A 13,541-nucleotide genomic window follows, 5' to 3' on the forward strand; every position below is an offset into this window, starting at 1 on the left:
TGTGGGAGTTATTTATATCCTACTGTTCAAGGTCATCTCCAAGGTCTGATTTTTCACAAATGTCTGCCTTCTGGGGTACATATTATCACATAGTGCGCAGAGTTAGTCACTGCTGCAGATACTGGCGTGCTGGGAGCTTGTCAAGTAGTGATGTGAGTTTTTGGAAACATTTTTGAAGCAATATCAAAAGACAAGTACATGCAACTTTACTGCACTATATCCTATGCTAGTAATTGTGCTGCAAAAAGAAAATACCAAAATTATTATTGTTGCATTAGTTATGGGTTTGACATTTTGTATGTTCCATTTTTGGAACACTCGGCAAACCACTACCACTAGGACAAATAATCACTTTTTTGAGTTTTAGTCCCAAGATGTCTCAAACTCTAAGTTTACATGAAATAACCTCTAAATACAGATGACAGCATAGAAGCAAGTACTATTCTGATACAACCACCTGAAAATGCTACAGCACCTGTTTCTGATGAGGACTCCGGGGACGAAGAAAGTGGAACAATAAAAAATCTGCCAGGTTCTTTGTTGCGCGCAACTGCAAATCTTATAAAGGTGATTCTGATGCAGAGTCTAACTCTGATGATCCCTCATATGCACTTAAATTTGACTCTCCTGACGAAGATCCATCTACGTCTACCGCGCAGCAACTTCCACCATCAAGGAGGAGGAAAGTGACAAAAATTGTTTGCAAATGGAAGAGAGGGACCTAACTGCACAACTTGTAGCAGGTAGAATTACAGAACCACCAAACGATTTATTCACCGAATTGAGAACTCCCACAGAAATTCTGGAACTTTTTCATGATGACGAAGTCGTTGAACTCATTGTCAAGTACTCCAACTTACAGGCTCGAAGTTAAGGGTGTACATCTTGGCTTGACTAGCTCCGAATTCAAATATTTTCTGGGAATTATTTTTCTGAGTGGTTACATCTCAGTTCCTAGAAGCCGTATGTTTTGGGAACAACAACAACAACAAACCAGATGCGCATAATGTACTGGTTATTGCTGCCATGAGGCGTGACCGCTTTGAAACTAAATTTTCTAATTTGCATGTTGCTGACGATGCAAATTTGGATCCAATGGACAAATTTTCCAAGTTGCGACTTCTCATAAGCAAACGTAATGAGAGATGTATGAAATTTGTTCCAAATGAGACATATTTCAGCTTTAATGAATCCATGGTTCCTTATTCTGGTTGTCACAGGTGCAAACAATTTATTCAGGGAAAGCCCATTATGTTTGGCTGTAAGTTTTGTTGTGGTGCCACATGTCTGTGCTACATTTGCTGCTTTCAGCCGTATCAGGGTAAAAACCCAAATACTAAATATGAAGAATACGGTGTTGGTGCATCACTTATTCATAAGTTTAGTGAGGGACTTACGCACACCCTGGACAATATCATTTTGTATTCGATAACTTTTTCACCAGTATTGCACTTCTTGATAAGCTCAGTTCAATGGAACATCAGGCAACAGGTACAGTGAGAAAGGATCGCATTAACAAAGCCCCACTGGAATCAGATGTAGCTCTAAAGAAAAAAGAAATCGTATTCAATTACGGAATTGATGGCAAAGGCAATGTTGTCTGCAGATTGATATTTTCTTTATATATTTAAGTGCTCCAATATTGGGCGCATATATATTTATGAGTATTATATCCTCTTGCTGTATTGACTTCTTTATCATTATGTAATGACCTTTGTCTCTTGTTATAGCTTTTGGCTTAAAATCTATTTTATCTCATGTAAGTATAGCTACTCTTACTCTTTTTCTTGGTTTCCATTTACGTGGAATATTATCTTTCATCCCTATAGTTTTAGTCTATGTGTGTCTTTATGAGTGAAGTGTTTCTTGTTGGGTATTATTTTTCATCCATTAAGCTACTCTATTTCTCTGAATTGGAAAATTTAATCCAGTTACATTCAAGGTAGTTATTGACAGGTAATGGCTTACTCCTGCCATGTTGTTGTTTGCTTTCTAGTTGCTTTGTAAGTTGTTTCTTTTCTTCAACTCTTACTATCTTCCTTTGCGGTTAAGTGGCTTTGTCAAGTAGTATGTTTTGATTCCACTTTTTAAAAAAATTTTTAGTGTATTATTATAGGTTTTTGCTTTATGTTATCATGAAGCTTACAAAATATCTTATAACAAGTAATTGTAAGTGTATAAAAACTTAAGTTTGATCACAAATAAAAGAAAAAAACATACAAAGAAAAAATCCTACACTTTAACAATTGCCCAATACACATTTTGAATTTTTTATTTATTTTTTAAGATTGTATATCTTTTATCCCTTAACACATAAAGAAAGTGCAATTTCATAAATCCATTGTGGAAAATAGTATTTAGGTTCCTCAAATATTAAAAATATAACTACCATATGATTAGCAATCCCGCCACTTAGTATATATCTAAATAAATAAAATCAGCATACCAAAGAAATATCTGTACTCCTACATTTATTATGTAGCACTATTTGCAGTAGCCAAAATATGGAATCAACCTAATTATCCATCAATAAATGAATGGATAAAGAAAATGCAGAATATTTGTACTACAAAATACTATTCTGCAATGAAAAATGACTTAAATTTTATCATTTATGGCAACTTGGATAAGCCTGGAGGACATTATGTTAATTGAAATAAACCAGACACATCAAGACAAATACCGCATAATCTTACTCGCATGTAAAATTTTAAAAAGTTGATCTCATCGAAGTGGAGAGCAGCATAGTTGTTTCACTGGAAGCTTTGAAGGGTTGAGGGTAGGGTGGATGGGGAAAGGTTGGTCAAAACGTACAAAGTTCCAGTAATATAGGAGGAATAAATTCTAGTGTTCCATTGCATAACAATGTGACTGTAGTTAACAATTATGTATTTCAAAGTAACTAGAAGAGAAGATATTGAATGATCTCAGCACAAAGAAATGATTAGTGTTTGAGGTTATGGATATGCTAATTACCTGAGTTTGATCATTACACATTGTATACGTGTTTTGAAACATCACACTGTACCCTCAAAATATGTACAATTGTTATGTCTCAATTAAATACAAAATCAAACAAAACAAACAAGAGAAAACCTGGAGAAATCACACTTCTGGATTTTAAAATATATTGCATAGCTACAGTAATCAAAATTATATAGTACCAGCATAAAAAAGACATACAGACCAGTGGAAGAGAATGGAGAGCTCAGAAATAATACCATGCTTGTACATTCGACTGATCTTTGACATAAGTGCAAAGAATATACAATGAAGAAAAAGTCTGTTTAATGAGTAGTGCTGGGAAAACTGAAATATCTGCTTGCAAAATAATGAAATTGGACGCTGATCTTACCTTACATAAAATAATTAACTCACTGAGTTGTAGATACAAACATAAAGGGAAAGCTTCTTGACATTGATCTTGGCAATGATTTTTTGGGTATAATATCTATTGTTCTTATATGTACATATTGTCCGCTATTGGCTTCAGGTATGAAATTTCTGCTCAGCTCTGCTTTACCATCTTCTTATTCCTGAATAAAATCCAAAGGAGCAGCCATTATTTGAGCTATTTGGTCTCATGTTAGAGAAAAAACAGCAAGAGAGATGGTAAAAGCAGGTGGTGTATTTTATGGCATTTTCAAGGAAATGGCACAATGTCACTTCTGCTAACATACCAATAGACAAAAGAAATTACACTATCAAGACCAGTGTCAGTTGGGGAGGAAGCACGTGCCTCATGGGAGTCACTGCAAGACACATCTTGCAGTGATCAAGATTGAATAATACTCTTTTATAGTGAAGGAAAGAATAGTCAGAGTCAATAAGACAACTACTCTACCACTATGTAGACTCTAAGTTATGGAGGCATACGCCAAGTGTTAATTACCCCGAAAGTACTATAACAGAATAGTTTTTAAAAACAGCAACAATTGAGCATTTATTTCTCAATTTTCTAGTTATTCAATAAATGTTTATTGCATAGCTTTTAATGACAGGCATTTAGTTATACAAACTTTAACAGATATTAACCCTGAACTAATGTAATTATCACATAGTATGCAAATGGAAAGTAAGTAATAAGAACTTATTATGCATTGTGATACTGGTATGGAAGGCTAAGTATGTGGTGTTCTTAATAGGAGCAAGTGAAGGAAACTGCCTTGACTCAGATGTAACAAAAAACTGATCTTCACTTCAGAGGGTCATGAAATAGATCTGGAGTAAATCAGGAACTAGAAAACTTGAAAGTCAAAAGAAAAACGAGACATTTAGGAAAATCAATTTATAGGACTGCCTACACTAGATTTTTAATATAGTCTCTGAGTCTATGTACTATGTTTTAATGTAGGCCATTTTGTAATTTCCTTCAGTTCAGATTTTACTGTAAATATATTCTTCATTTATTATGTGGAAATAATAGATAGTTTTCTATAAAAACCAATAACTTGGGAAAATCAAGATTCCGAGGCATGCTTAATAATGACAACAATTTAAATTTAATGCTGACTAAGAAAATGTGAGAAAATTTCAAAAATTAATGGATATGAAAAACTTCAGAAGGACTTCATGGTGTCCATTGTTCAGCTTATTTCAGAATAAAAAAATTAATTTTGTAGTAGCAATATATTTTCTATGGATATTCTACATTGTGTGTTTAAAATATATATAAATTAAAATGCGAGTTTATATAAATCATTTTGTATGTGAATTGATGAAAACCAAATAGTGTATTTACTTAATACCTGGGAATAAAAAGATAAGTAGTAAAAAGTGTTAAAATATAAACCTAAGCCCATGTTAAATTTTTGTTTTATCTAATATATTTGCGTGGATATAGAATATACCATGCATACTAGTAGTGTATGCATATATTTATATATACATGTACGTTAACTACATGAATTACAATATATAATGACTACTGTGAAGCTACCCATAGAGTACTAAAAAGGCCTCTGACATAAGAACACTGGAAAGAGGACTCCAACTAATTAGAGTTATGAAAGCATATGGGTAACAAAGCTGTCTGAGCATGAATTTTCTCTTTTTAAATGGAAAACTTTTAGAATACAATAATATCTAAAGTTCTTTCAATATTTAACATTCTTTTATACAAATAAATATTGGAAAATGGAAGCATAGAATTGATTTAGTTTTCCAATTAGCAATGGACCAGACAGAAACACTGAAACTATTTTTTGACAATTTATTCCAAGGAGGACCTTTATTTTTATATTTTAAGCACTCTGATTTTATCCACTGTCCTTGAATTGTAAAGAAGGGTGGAAAAGTAAAATTTCTGTGCATCTATTTTATTCACTTCTTGACTTAATATGCCTGCATTTTATCACCTTTTCCCTTTCATTTCTTTAGAGCAATTCAGTCTAGTCTTTTTAATCTCCCCCTCATTCAGAGCACCCTCCTGTAGTATTACCCATGATTACAATCCTTTTCATTGTCCTTCACTGGACCTTTTCTATTTATGACAGTTTTATTTAGAAATGAGATGACCACAAATAAAAACTTTATTAAAACTTTATTAAAGGTGAAACTGCTCAAAGCACTATGATGAGTGTTGTAGGTGAATACCATTTTAGAGTAAGAAATATCTGTTCTTAATAATTTTATATGTTAGCAAAGCAGTTAGACATTTTCACAAATTTATCTGAAATACTGTGACAGAATATAGTCATAAAGTACTGTGGAGGAGAAATAATTTCTTTTGGGGGAGAGAGAATGATGATATAATCAGGAACATACGTTCAATGCAGGACAAACTTTCACTAACTATTATATTGCCACAGGCCATATCAATTCAGTATTAAAACTTGAAACCTTTAGATAAATATTAGCATCCACCAGCCTTCATCATATAAACATCAAATAAAGAGACAATACTCATAAAATGTAGGTGCTTCAGTTCTTATTTCTGTAGCTGATAATACTCCCTAAGTTGATGTTAATACCCTTCCTTTTTCTACCACCATTCTGAGTCCCCTCATCCATTGTTATTAGCTTGGCTGGAACAATTACATAATTTTGATTCCCACAGGATTCATGTCTTGGTGGTCCCAAGACATAGTGGTTTAGGTTTGTCGTACCTGGTTACTGCCAATACAGTTCATAGAACTCATGGCTGTCCTCTCCATGATAGTAAGAATCAATGTAGTCAACCTTCTACCAAGAAACTGACCACTAATGGAAGACCATGGTGTCTTGGATTATAGTTTTAGGCTTTGGTGTTGGAAGGTTGGACAATAAATAGCTTTGGTGGATCTGCCTTTGTGAAGGGAAGTCCACCACATAAAACTATGCATAGTCCATCCTTCTGTCACAGAAGTTTTGTACATAGACCCATTGAGCAAACATTAGTGTGACTTGGAAGAGAAGTTCACTGAAATTCAAAAGACAAATTTTCTTATACATGGATTGATAGTATTCTCTGCCGTGAATATCTTGTGAAGGTCATTAATGCATGCTACAGACATCACATTCTGTGCCCTTCCTGATAGACTCATTCACATATCTCTCTGACAGACTGTCTTGCTTCAACCTTCTAATCACAACATTCCAAAGTTTTTGATCATTTGACCAATGCATTAGCCACTACCCATGAATTAACTTACAATTCAGGTTATGTCAACATTTACACAAAACAGAGAATCCTAAGCATTACCCAAGTTATTCCAGTTAGGAAGACTTCTCTTCACCATTGTACTTTAGGTTTGTCTCTAAGAGAGGCTTTAGTGCAGTGATGATCTATTAACAGCTGTGGCCAGAATCCCATGCAGGATCATCTGAGTCACACTTGCACTTTTTCCTCCTTTAATCTGGTGATATATTACTTTTATTGTATGAAAGTTGTGAGTTGAGAGAAAGGTGGTGAGGCAGGATAAACATATATCATGAGAATATGTGCCAATTTTAAGGTAATAGATGTATGTGTTCCACATGAGCTTAAGCCTGAACGAATACATACCATATTCATTTAAGAAGGGTGTGCTGCGGCTGGGCGCGGTTGCTCACACCTGTAATCCCAGCACTTTGGGAGGCCGAGGCAGGTGGATCACGAGGTCAGGAGCTTGAGACCATCCTGGCTAACACGGTGAAACCCCGTCTCTACTAAAAATACAAACAATTAGCTGGGCGTGGTGGTGGGCGCCTGTAGTCCCAGCTACTTGGGAGGCTGAGGCAGGAGAATGGTGTGAACCCGGGAGGCGGAGCTTGCAGTGAGCTGAGATCTGAGATCGTGCCACTGCAGTCCAGCCTGGGCGACAGAGCAAGACTCCGTCTCAAAAAAAAAAAAAAAAAAAGAAAAAGAAAAGAAAAGAAAAGAAGGGTATGCTGCTATATGTGTGAAATGTATAATTTGTTGTACCACATAACACTTAAAAGGAAATTTGGATTACATGGTCACTTGGTGTCTTCTGATCAGATATTAATTCTCTATCAGGGACCACTGAAAGCTAAAGCTACTTTTCAAATAATGTCAGAATTGCTTTCTATTAACCTTACCACAGACTCAATGCAGTATACCTATCTTCCAAAATTATTTCAGAAATAATAGGGTCAATTGTGCCATAGGTTTAAATGACAGAGAAGCTTGAATGTCAGCCCTGTGCTGCTAAAACTTCTTCTTTGGTCTAAACCACATCAAAACTAGCAACACTTTGAGTTATTCATTAACAGGTTGATCATCACACTCAGATATGACATATGTTGCTTCCAAAATCATATATATTGCCCACAAGTATTGTGCAAGGAGAAGCAAATTGTTCATGAATTTAAGTGGGATATTTAATGCACATCAGACCAAAGGATCCAAAAAAAGAATTGCTAGGTACCTCAATATTTGGGGGATTTAGCTCCCATCCTCAGACCTACATTCATTTTACTGATACATCTATATAGTTTGTTATTTTATATCTTCCATATCTAACTGTCATGATTTTGTCTATGTGATGGGCTATTGTGATGTTCTATGGGAAATTAAGACAATCAAATTCCTCTAGACTATGATATACTGGAGAGCAAATTTATACTGCTCTCCCTGCTCCTGATTATCTTAACTCATCAGGATTGAAAAAAGTTTGAACTAAATTGCTGTATACCACTTTATGGTGATTGGCTTTATTTGCTCAAGTAAGATATCACATATACAACCAGCAGCTGCCATCAGCATCAATACCCAATATTGACATCAATCTAGTTATTCTACAACTTGATGAATCTGGTGTCTGCCACCAGAAATGTGAATTAAAGGGAATATGATATAATCTCAACTCCTGTGTTTTTCAAGACACTAATGATACTCTTTATCTTCTTTGGATTTTTGATATTATTTTGGTTTGGTTCTGGCCAGTGAGTGGTTGAGTATTTCCCCTGGCTTCCACTTGCCTTGTCTTAGTGTAAGAATGCCTAGTTTTCTGTTTAGTAAAATAATGTGGGAACTAATGACTGGAAGCAAGCACTGGAATTGTGAGTTAATTACTGCTATACATTCTAGTACCAGGAAAATATATATAGAAATAGTTTGGGGTTTATGGCATTCAATTAAAGTTTCAGAGATATGCAGAAGTGAGAACCAGTAATCAAATACTCTCAGATGGTCTGTGAATCTCCTTTTCCTCAATGCATAGTGCTGGAAAAATGGCTGTAGAGTTTTTCTGGAAAAGGCTTGAAGGAAGCTTTTGAGTATATTTTTAGCCAAACTACAGGGTCGTTTCTCAGAAGGAATTGTTCTCAATCATGGAGATAATAGATTTAAAAGTTGGCTTATATCTAAAAACTGAGTAAAAGACTATGAGTCTCCATGGTGCATTTAATCAGATTCCCCTCACCATCATTTTTCTGCATATAGAGGTCTAGAAGCCCCCTGGTAGGGGTGCTGTGATCAATTAGACATTTCCCTAGAGTCCTGTGAACCGGAACACATTATCCCTCCATTTCGTGATTCATAATAGAAATAGTGTTCACTTTTTCTCAGAGGAAGACCATGACCTGATGATGTATAACACTTAGTTCTCTCTTTAAGACAATCTGCAACAGCATAGGAAAGGTGACTTTGTGTTTTTATCTGTTACACTTTGCATTCATTGAGACATTCATACTGAGGCCACACTTCCTCCAGAATACTCCCAGCTAGTGAATTACTGAGCTTTGCAGGAGTATTAGAGCCAGGTCACTGCTGCCCAACACATTCACTCCAGCATTTTTTCTGTTAGTCTTTTTTGTAACAGTCATAATTATAGATGTGAGGTGATATCTCATTGTGGTTTTGATTTACACTAATTTGATGATTAGTAATTTTGAACATGTTTACATATAACTTTTGGGCACTTGTATATCTTCTTTTGATAAATATCTATTTAGTGGTTTTGCTAATTTTTAAAATAAAATTATTCATTTTTCATTTTGGGGTTTTTTGCTATTGAGTTCCTATATATTATGGATATTAACCTTTGGCAGATACCTTATAATCTGTGATATTTTCTGCCATTCTGAAAGTTGTCTCTTCACTCTGTTAATTATTTTCTTTGATATGCAGAAGGGTTATAGTTTGACATAATACCATTTGTCTATTATTGCTCTTGTTGCCTGGGCTTTTGAGGTCTTATCCCAAAAAATATTTACCCAGAGCCATGTCATCAAGTGTTTCTCTCAAGTTTTCTTCTAGTAGTTTTATCATTTCAGGTCTTACATTTAAAGCCTTAATTCATTTTGAGTTGAATTTTGTATACGGCGATAGTCTAATTTCATCCTTCTGTCATTCAATCAATAAACAAAAAATTCCCATTAAAAAGTGAGCAAAGATTTAATTAGATATTTCTCAAAAGGAAACATAAAAATAACCAGCAGGTATATAAAAATGCTCAACATCACTCCTCATTAGGAAAATACAAATCAATAACACAATGATATAACACCTTAACTGAGTTAAAATAGCTATTATCAAAAAGAGTTCAAAAAATAACAAATGCTGGCAAGACTGAGAAGAAGGAGAAAGAACACAATAATTTTATTTTAAAAATGTGTTTATTGAGATAATTTTAGATTTAGAGAATAGTTGAATAAATAGCTAAGAGTGTTCCCAAATGCCTTTCTCACAGCTTATACAGTGATGGTACAGTTACCAAAACTAATACATTATTTTTCACGTACTCTACATAAAACTCCCACAATTTTGATTTTACCAATTTTTCTACATATATATCGCTCTTAGGTTCAGTTGAGAAGACATCACTTTTCGCCATCATGTTTCCGTAGTCTTTTCCAATATATTACAATTTCTTGAGATTTCTTCTTTGTTCACACCTTGACACTTCTGAATAACACTCAATAAGTGTTTCAGGGAGGTATGGCTTTTTGGGAAGAATACCACAAAGATTACCTCCCTTCTCATTGCATCATATCAGAGGTTACATGGTGTCAACATAGCATTATTGGTTATGTTATCTTCAACACTTGGTTAAAGTGATCGCTATCAGATTTCTCCACTGCAGAGTTACTATTTTTACCTTTCTACTTATTAAAAACAAGTGACAAAGTTCAGTGCTCTTCAACAGTGTGGATTATCCTGGTGAAACCAGTATCAAAGAATTTGTTGATGTATGTCAAAACAACCATGACAATTAAAAAACACCTTGAAAAATATCTTTTGAGACTATGAAAATATGTTGTTTTTCCCTAAAGATTCTCCAACTTTTGGACTATTCACGTATTATGCCAGCAGCAATTATGACTCTGGTGTACTGTCAATTTAAAATTTATTTCATCAAATATTTCCTGTAAAGAAAAACAATTTTCCCCATAAGTTATTAATACAATCATTTATTTATATCAGTATGGACTTGCAGATATATTTTATTTTGGGGGCTATAATCCAACAATATTGCTATTTATTTTTTTGATTGGATTGTTCCAACTTTGGCTATTGGTAGCTCATTCTGGTTGGTGACTGTTTCTTTCACCAGCTCTCATTTTTTTCTTTGCATCTTATTAATTTTTTATTATTTATTTCATTGTTTGTTAGAGAACATTTTTCTATCTGTCACTATAATATGTTTCAAACTAAATTTATATTTATCTTGCCACAGTCTTAGATTCAGCTATTTTTTAGGGAACCATGGTTTCTTTCATTGGAAAATGGTATTTAAGAACTGATCTGGATGCTACATTGCTGACTGTTACTAAGTGTCACTATTTCTAGAACCTATCAGTTTTCCAAACTAGAAAGCATATTTTATGTCTACTTACCTACGTATATATGCGTATCTGAGTTTATTTCCATTTCTATTTGTATGAGTGTGTGTGTGTGTATACATGTATGTGCTCATTTCTCTAATTTTGCAGCAAAGATCTCATTCTAGCCCTTCCCCTCCTTACTTAATTATAACTTCTTTCTCTAGCAGTGAAGACTCTGACTCTCATTGTCTACAATGTAGACAATGTTGGCTGTTTTGTTCAAGCCTAGTGTACACATACAGAAGTTTTAGAATAGCTATACCATTACACAGTGAGAAACACAGTTTCATCTACATGACAGTGTTTATATACTGTCCCTCTGGCTTTAGCCTTTAAAACTCCAGTCAAAACACTGTTTACAATGCTACTACAATCATTTTCTTTTCCCCACCTCTTTCCATGAGGTTGATATCATGCATTTCTAAGAGAGTTGTAATTAGTTGGCACCATCTGCAATCCATTCTGGGATCTGCTATCCTGATTAATTAATTAATTTTTAATTTTCTTAGACAGTGTCTAGCTCTTTCACTCAGGCTGGAGTGTAGTCGTGCAATTATAGCTCAATGCAGCCTCGAACTCCTGGGCTCAAGGAATCCTCTCGCTTCACTGCTTCAACCTCCAAAATAGCTGGAACTACAGGCATGGACCAACATACTCTACTAATATTTTAAAAATTTTGTGTAGAGATATGGTCTGGCTATGTTTTAGTCATGAGAATGTGCCTCTTTGTTATACTATTTTGGGTTATTATGAATAAAACTGTTATACATATTTATTACAGATTTGGTTGTAAATATGTTTTCAACTGATTTTGGTAAGTATTTAAAAGTGTGGACGCTGTCTGTTTACCTTTGTAAGAAAGTATAACATTGTTTTCTAAAGTGGAAACTTAATTTCCATAAGAAATGGGTGAGTTTCTTTTACTCTGCAATTCATTTCATATTGTCATCTGGGATGACTCATTTTAGGTATCAACTTGACTGGATTAACAAATATCCAGAGAACTGGTAAAGCATTAATTCTTCGTGTGTCTGTGAGGGTGTTTCCAGAGGAGATTTGTGTGAGTGGGTAGAGAGAGTGAGAAGATCTGCTCTCAATGTGAGAGGACATCACTCAATCAACTTTGGGCCCTTATAGAACAAAAAAGGCAGAGAAAAGCAATTTTCTCTCTCTTTCCTGGAGCAAAGACATAGTTTTTCTCATACCCTTAGATATTAGAACTCCATGCTCTCCACCTTTTTGACTTCAGGACTTACACTAGCAGCATTGGGCCTCAGTCTTAGAGTTACACCTTCAACTCCTCTGGTTCTGATGCCTTCAGGCTTGGACTGAACCATGCTACTGACATCACAGGGCCTCCAGCTTTCAGATGGCCTGTTGTGGGACTTCAAAGCTGCCATAGTTGCATGAGCCAAATCTCTTAATATATCCCCTCTTGTGTTTCTATCTATCTATCTATCTATCTATCTATCTATCTATCTATCTATCTATCATGTATCTATCTATGTATCTATCTATCTATCTATCACCTATCTATCATTCATCTACCCATTCTGTTGGTTCTTTGTCTCTGAAGAATTCTGACCAACAAACCATTTTTTTTGTATGGTCACTCTAATGGGTATGCAGTAGCTTTCCTTTCTATATCTATCTCGCATTTCCCCAATGGCTAATGTGTTGAGCATATTTTAACATGATTATTTGTCATCTGAATATCTCATATGGCGAAATGAATCGTCTGTTCATATTGTATTCTGCTTTTTTTTTCTTTTTCCCAGACAGGATCTCTGTCTGTCACCCAGATTGGAGTACAGTGGCATGATCATAGCTCACTGCAGCCTCGAACTCCTGGGCTCAAGCAATCCTCTTGCTTCAGCCTCTTGAGAAGCTAGGACTATAGGTGTGTACTACCATGCCTGACTATTTTTTACATTTTTTTAAACAAAACAAAATGGGGTCTTTCTGTATTGCCCAGGCTGGTCTCAAACTCTTGGCCTCAAGTGAACATCCTGCCTTGGCCTCCCCAAGTGCTGAGATTGCAGGCATGAATCACCTTGTCCAGTCTGTTCTGTTCATTTTAAACAGAGCTAAAATAAGCAGTTAAATTTTGTTGAGTTTTTAGTAATGTTTGTAAATCCTAGATATGTCTTTTTCCAAATATATGAAAAACACATATTTTCTTCTGTTTTGTGGCTTGCCTTTTTATTCCATTAATGTTATTTAAATAACAAAGGTTTTTATTCTAATAAAATCCAATTTATTCAATTTTTCTTTTATGAAGCATGATGTTA

General features: G+C 34.7%; 1 pseudogene; it reads left to right on the forward strand.

Annotated features, from left to right (window-relative positions):
- Positions 1 to 374: 374 nt before the first annotated feature.
- LOC134810155 (piggyBac transposable element-derived protein 3-like) lies at positions 375 to 1,631 on the forward strand (annotated as a pseudogene).
- Positions 1,632 to 13,541: the final 11,910 nt, after the last annotated feature.

The sequence above is a fragment of the Pan troglodytes genome, chromosome 4 (assembly GCF_028858775.2).
Source record: "Pan troglodytes isolate AG18354 chromosome 4, NHGRI_mPanTro3-v2.0_pri, whole genome shotgun sequence".
NCBI classification, from domain to species: Eukaryota; Metazoa; Chordata; class Mammalia; order Primates; family Hominidae; genus Pan; species Pan troglodytes.